The sequence below is a fragment of the Pongo pygmaeus genome, chromosome 5, assembly GCF_028885625.2.
Source record: "Pongo pygmaeus isolate AG05252 chromosome 5, NHGRI_mPonPyg2-v2.0_pri, whole genome shotgun sequence".
Classification (NCBI taxonomy): domain Eukaryota; kingdom Metazoa; phylum Chordata; class Mammalia; order Primates; family Hominidae; genus Pongo; species Pongo pygmaeus.
The window spans coordinates 87,258,115-87,263,450 of NC_072378.2; the positions used below are offsets into that span (position 1 = coordinate 87,258,115).

The 5,336-nt window shown below is 41.2% G+C and overlaps 1 non-coding gene across 1 annotated transcript; it reads left to right on the forward strand.

Annotated features, from left to right (window-relative positions):
- Positions 1-2,053: 2,053 nt before the first annotated feature.
- Positions 2,054-2,157, forward strand: LOC129039791 (small nucleolar RNA U13). Its single transcript, XR_008503490.1, has one exon. It is a non-coding gene; the product is annotated as a small nucleolar RNA U13 (small nucleolar RNA).
- The last annotated feature ends 3,179 nt before the right edge of the window (positions 2,158-5,336 follow it).

Below are 5,336 nucleotides of genomic sequence, written 5' to 3' on the forward strand. Positions count from 1 at the left end.
GAAATGGGCAGCGAGGCTGCACTGCCTGTGGCCAGAAATGTGCTAGTTGCTAGGTTATTAGTGTACCTCCTGTTCTAAGAAAGACAAGGATCTGAAGGTGGCAGTAAGAGGGGGCCTGAAGTCATAATCTTGGAGACCACAATTCTGCCCTAGAAGCCAATGTCCCCTAAGTTCTGGGTTCTAGTCGCCAAGCTGGCCTGGTGCAGGAGGTATAGCAGAATCAGACAGCAGAAACTGGAAACCTGCGCCTCCACTTTCTAGCTGAGTGTTCTTGGGCAACTTTACTAAACCTCCCTAAGCCATCATTTCCTTTTCTGTCAAATTGAGCAATAATATACGCACTATGGTCAAATAATTAACGTATGCAAAGCACTTAGCAAGTACATAGTGAGTGCTCAATAAACAGAGCCAATACTATGGTAATACTGTAGTACTGAGATCAGGCTGACAGGGAGCTGAGTGGCAACTGATCAGATGGGGAATCCAAGAAGAACAAGTTGAAGGACTAATACAGTGACGACACATGTGGTCCATTGTGCAATTTTTTGCTTCGGCTTGCCTCAAAGCTTGGGATCACAGATTTCTTAGGGTCTCTTTGGGCTTCTTAGGAACCAGGAGGGAGGAAAATAAAGATCAGAATATTCTTTCAAAACCATTTCCTCCCTCCCCACCCTAACATTCCTATGAAGAGAACTTGTGATACTGCTTATCTTAACAGAAATCCAATCAAACTAGCTTAAGGACACAGAACTTTCTCACAGGCCTGGAGAAAGGATGTGATCAAGGCCACAAGCCCTCATCTCTTCTGCTTCCAAGGTATCCCTGTTTCTTTTCATTCTGCAGACCTATTTTCTCTTTTTTATGATGTACATGATAAAAAATTGTTGACTCAGACAGCACTGCATGATTTCCTGGCTTAAATACAGCAGACTAGAGGTGCCCTATTCTCCAACCCAAATTCCTAGAAGAGGGAATTTATTGGCCCAGCTCCTATCACATACCTGCCCCTGATACTCTCAATCAAATGTATGTATATATGGGATAGGGGGATTAAACAGATTGAGTAGTGCAGACACATAATTTCAAACAATTTGTAGAAGAAGAAAACCAAATGGCTAACAAACACATGAAAACATACTCATCTTCACTAATATTCAAAGAAATGCAAATTAATACAACAATGTGAGGTACTAATTTTTTTTTTTTGGACTGTCATATTGGCAACAATGAAAAATAAAGGTAACTGAAGGAAACTTGCTAAGAGAGGAAGGTGATATGATTTTTCTGGTGTACTATTGGGCATTACGTTTTAATATTTTAAATGTGCACAAGCTTTAACTCAGTTATTTTACTTACATAAATTTATCCTAAGGAAATAATCAGAACATGCACAGGCATATATCTACATATATGTTTATTGCAGTATTTCAGTATTTAAGAAAAACTTAGAGCATCATACATGCCCTTCAGCGGAGGGTACAGATTATGGTACAAAAGAATACTGAGAGACCATTATAAAAATTGTAAAGAATGAGATGGATTAGTATGTAAAATGTATATGACAAATTGCAGAGAAAAAAAAAAAAAAGCCAGGCAAGGTGATTCATGCCTGTAATCCCAGCACTTTGGGAGACAGAGGTAAGTGGATCACTTGAGGTCAGGAGTTTAAGACCAGCCTGGGTAACATGGTGAAACCCTTTCTCTACTAAAAATACAAAAATTAGCCAGTCGTAGTGGCACACAACTGTAGTCCCAGCTACTTGGGAGGCTGAGGCACGAGAATCATTTGAACCCAAGAGGCAGAAGCTGCAGTGAGCCAAGATCATGCTACTGCACTCCAGCCTGAGTGACAGAGCAAGACTCTGTCTCAGAAAAATAAAAAAAGCAAGGCACAGAAAAGAGTAGATAATATGACCCCATTTTTGTTAACATATAGAGTATATATTATGTACTATACATAGTATATTTGGGGTACATACATATATGTATACACACACATATATATATTTGCATGTGTGTGTGTGTAATATGTATCTGAAAGAATGCATATTAGATCCTTTTGTAGTTCATGAGCAAGATGATTGGGTGATCACGCACATGTGTGAGACGTGCCATCCTCGAACCTTGTTACAACATTGGCGTATTACCTATCTGATATGAAAAAACATATGAAACTAATAATTGTGGCCTCTGGGAATGGAATTATGGGAAGTTTTCACTTTCCACTTTATCCCTTTTCATATTGTTGAATTTTTTTTTAAGCATGAATTACTTTTATAATCAGAAGAAAAAGCAGTAAGATATTCAATTTTGGGGGGAAAAAAGAGTACAGATTTCATATGTGAAAGGAAAATATCTACTATTTTAAAATTAAAGAAATAAAACAAAAAATCCAATATTTTCCCAGTAACAATCAGGCAGAGCAGGTGGCAATAAAGTCTGCCCCTGCCCAGGGCCTGGGGTTATTAGGAGGAGCTCTCTAGGTTAGACAAGAGAAAAGTCAGCTTCTCCTAGCACCACAGAGTACATAGGGCTATCCTTTTTTTTTTTTCCTCACTCTATTACCCAGGCTAGAGGGCAGTGGCATGATCGTAGCTCACTGCAACCTTAAATTCCTGGGCTGAAGCAATCCTCCTGCTTCAGCTTTCCAAGTAGCTGGAACTAGGATGCATTCCACCATGCCCAGCTAATTTTTAAAACTTTTTTGTAGAGATGGGGGAGTGTCTCACTACCTTGCTCAGGGTGGTCTTTAAATCCTGGCCTGAAGTGATCCTCCTGCCTCAGCCTCCCAATGTGCTGAGAGTACAGGCATGAGCCACCACACCTGGCCTAAGGACCATCCTATTTGAAGAATTTGGCTTACCTACAACCCAAGGGCCTTTCTCTTCTGCTATAAATGAATTAATGAACAATTAAATCGAATTTAACTCTTCAGCTCGAGGCCAAAAATAATATATTTTTACATTTATATATGAAAAGAAGAGGCAGGTAAATGATGAGAAATGAGGTATGCAGCCAAGTGAGGGCTTGGATATAGGAAGACCTAGAGGCCCAACTGGGAAACTGGAGGTGGCCTGGGGTAATTCCAGAGACATATTTACTTGCTATCAAACATGGATTTGATGGGTGCTCAGATGTTTTTTCTTTCCTTCTTTCTTTTTTTTTTTTTGAGATGGAGTCTCGCTGTGTTGCTCAGGCTGGAGTGCAGTGGCGCCATCTTGGCTCACTGCAACCTCTGCCTCCTGGGTTCCAGCAATTCTCCTGCCTCAGCCTCCTGGGTAGCTGGGACTACAGGCACACGCCACCATACCTGGTTAATTTTTGTATTTTTAGTAGAGACAGCGTTTCACCATGTTGGCCAGGCTCGAACTCCTAACCTCGTGATCCGTGCCCCCCCCGCCCCCCGCCCACCACCAAAGCACTTGGATTACAGACGTGAGCCACCACACCCAGCCGGATGCCCAGATTTTTAAAAGAAACTTGAGTAGGTTGAGAAATTAAGATCCTCACCAGGATAATTGTTACTTTTCTAAGTGTTTCCCTTTGGATTCTTCCTTTCTTCATAGGAACATACTAAACGTTCAATGCCACAATGGATTTCAATGGAGAAAAATTAATCTTGCTTTGTAGACAACTTTACAGGAATGCCTCAGTTTCATACACTGCAGGATAGCTGTATTAATTTGGCATAGATAGAAATTTCAATTAACATAGTCTTTTTTCTTTATTTGCAGCAGTTCGCCAATAATGCATTTTAGAGCATTGCTCACTCTCAGCATTAGAACTGAGTGAATCTTCTGCTGAAATGGAGGCATCTATTCACCACATTACTTTTTCAAGCCTCTAACACCTTAACAGGCAAGCCTCAGAGGAAGGTCTGCTTTCCTCTTCCTTTAGAATTCCCCCCTAAGCAAGAAACATTTGCTGAATGCCTAGCTGGGGACTTCAACGTTGTTAGCACATGTGAGCAGCTTTCCAAAAATGTTTACAGTAATGGTAATGTTGGTAATAATACACCATTGGACTTACTGCAAAGACAATTTTTTTTCAATGTTTGTTCATATAAAACCTGCCAAATTGTTGATGTTAGAGTTGGTCATTACTTACATTATGAGATTCCTAAAATGAAAATAGCAGTAATAGATCCTGAGAGCTGTGAGGTCATTTTGTTCAGGTTACATATTAAGGACATGAGTCTTCGGAGATTAGGAAAGTTGTCTATAGTTTCATGACTACGAAATGGCAGATTTTTTTTTTCCTCCAAACTCCATGCATTTTTTTTTTTTAAATTACAACCATGCATGCCTCTCTCAGCCCCATATCTGCCCCAGAGATGTCAAACATTCCCTCCTCCCTACCCATATGCTGCCTTGGAGACTCTGCCCCGCTCGCTCCTAACTTGGAAGGGAGAGTACTACCTGCCATGTGACTGTGCCCCATCAGTCTCAGTTACTGATCCAGGAGTAGACATCTGACTCAAGCTGGGTTGATCGAATTCTCTCCCAGGAATTTGGAATAGGGACAAAGAGGCTGAGTCATTTAGCTGTGTGGAGCCAAGCTGCAAGGTCATGCCCAGCTGGCCTGCCACAGCAGGCCAAAACCTCATGCTAGCCACAGTGAAGGGAAGCTGAGAAACCATGAGTCAACAGAAAAAGCTCATCTGCAAACAAATGAGCACAAAGATGGGGCAGACCGATACCCAGAGTCAAATAGAGAGGCCATGTACCTCAAAAGGCAGAGGAGAGAGAGAGAGAGAAATAAAATCTGCATAATCCCCTTCTTGGCCCTATAATGCCCAGCAGCTGTATTGCCAGCGCTGGCTTATTGTGACCCCCATAATAACCTCTGCCTTTCAATCAACCCTCTTTTTATTTGAGTTAGTGGAATTCTGTTCCTTGCACGCAAATTCTTCCTGAGACACTTCACAATTCATATTGAATATATTTTGGGGTAGAAAGACTATTCTGCTCCTTATGACGATTATGGAAATTGAGGTTTTATCTCAAAACCCACAACAGGCTGAGCAGCTTTCTGCATTCTCACCACTAATTATCCAGACTCCAGAGACTGAGCTTTCAAGGTGAGTGGTTTTCAGAACTTCAAATGGAAGCCAGCCCCATTCTGGGTCTCTTTCCCCAAGGATATCTTAGAGATATTCAGTTCAGGAAGAGAGGTCTTATTGTAGTATGTAGTTGCCATCTTGGGAACATATGTCAGGACTTCCTAAAATCTTTCTGCTTAAAGTTTCCAAGAAAGTATGGAGCCTGATTTCTCATAAAGCCACTTTTCCTTTAAAGGTACTTGCGGAATCTCTATAGGCCCAAGGTTGACATGAC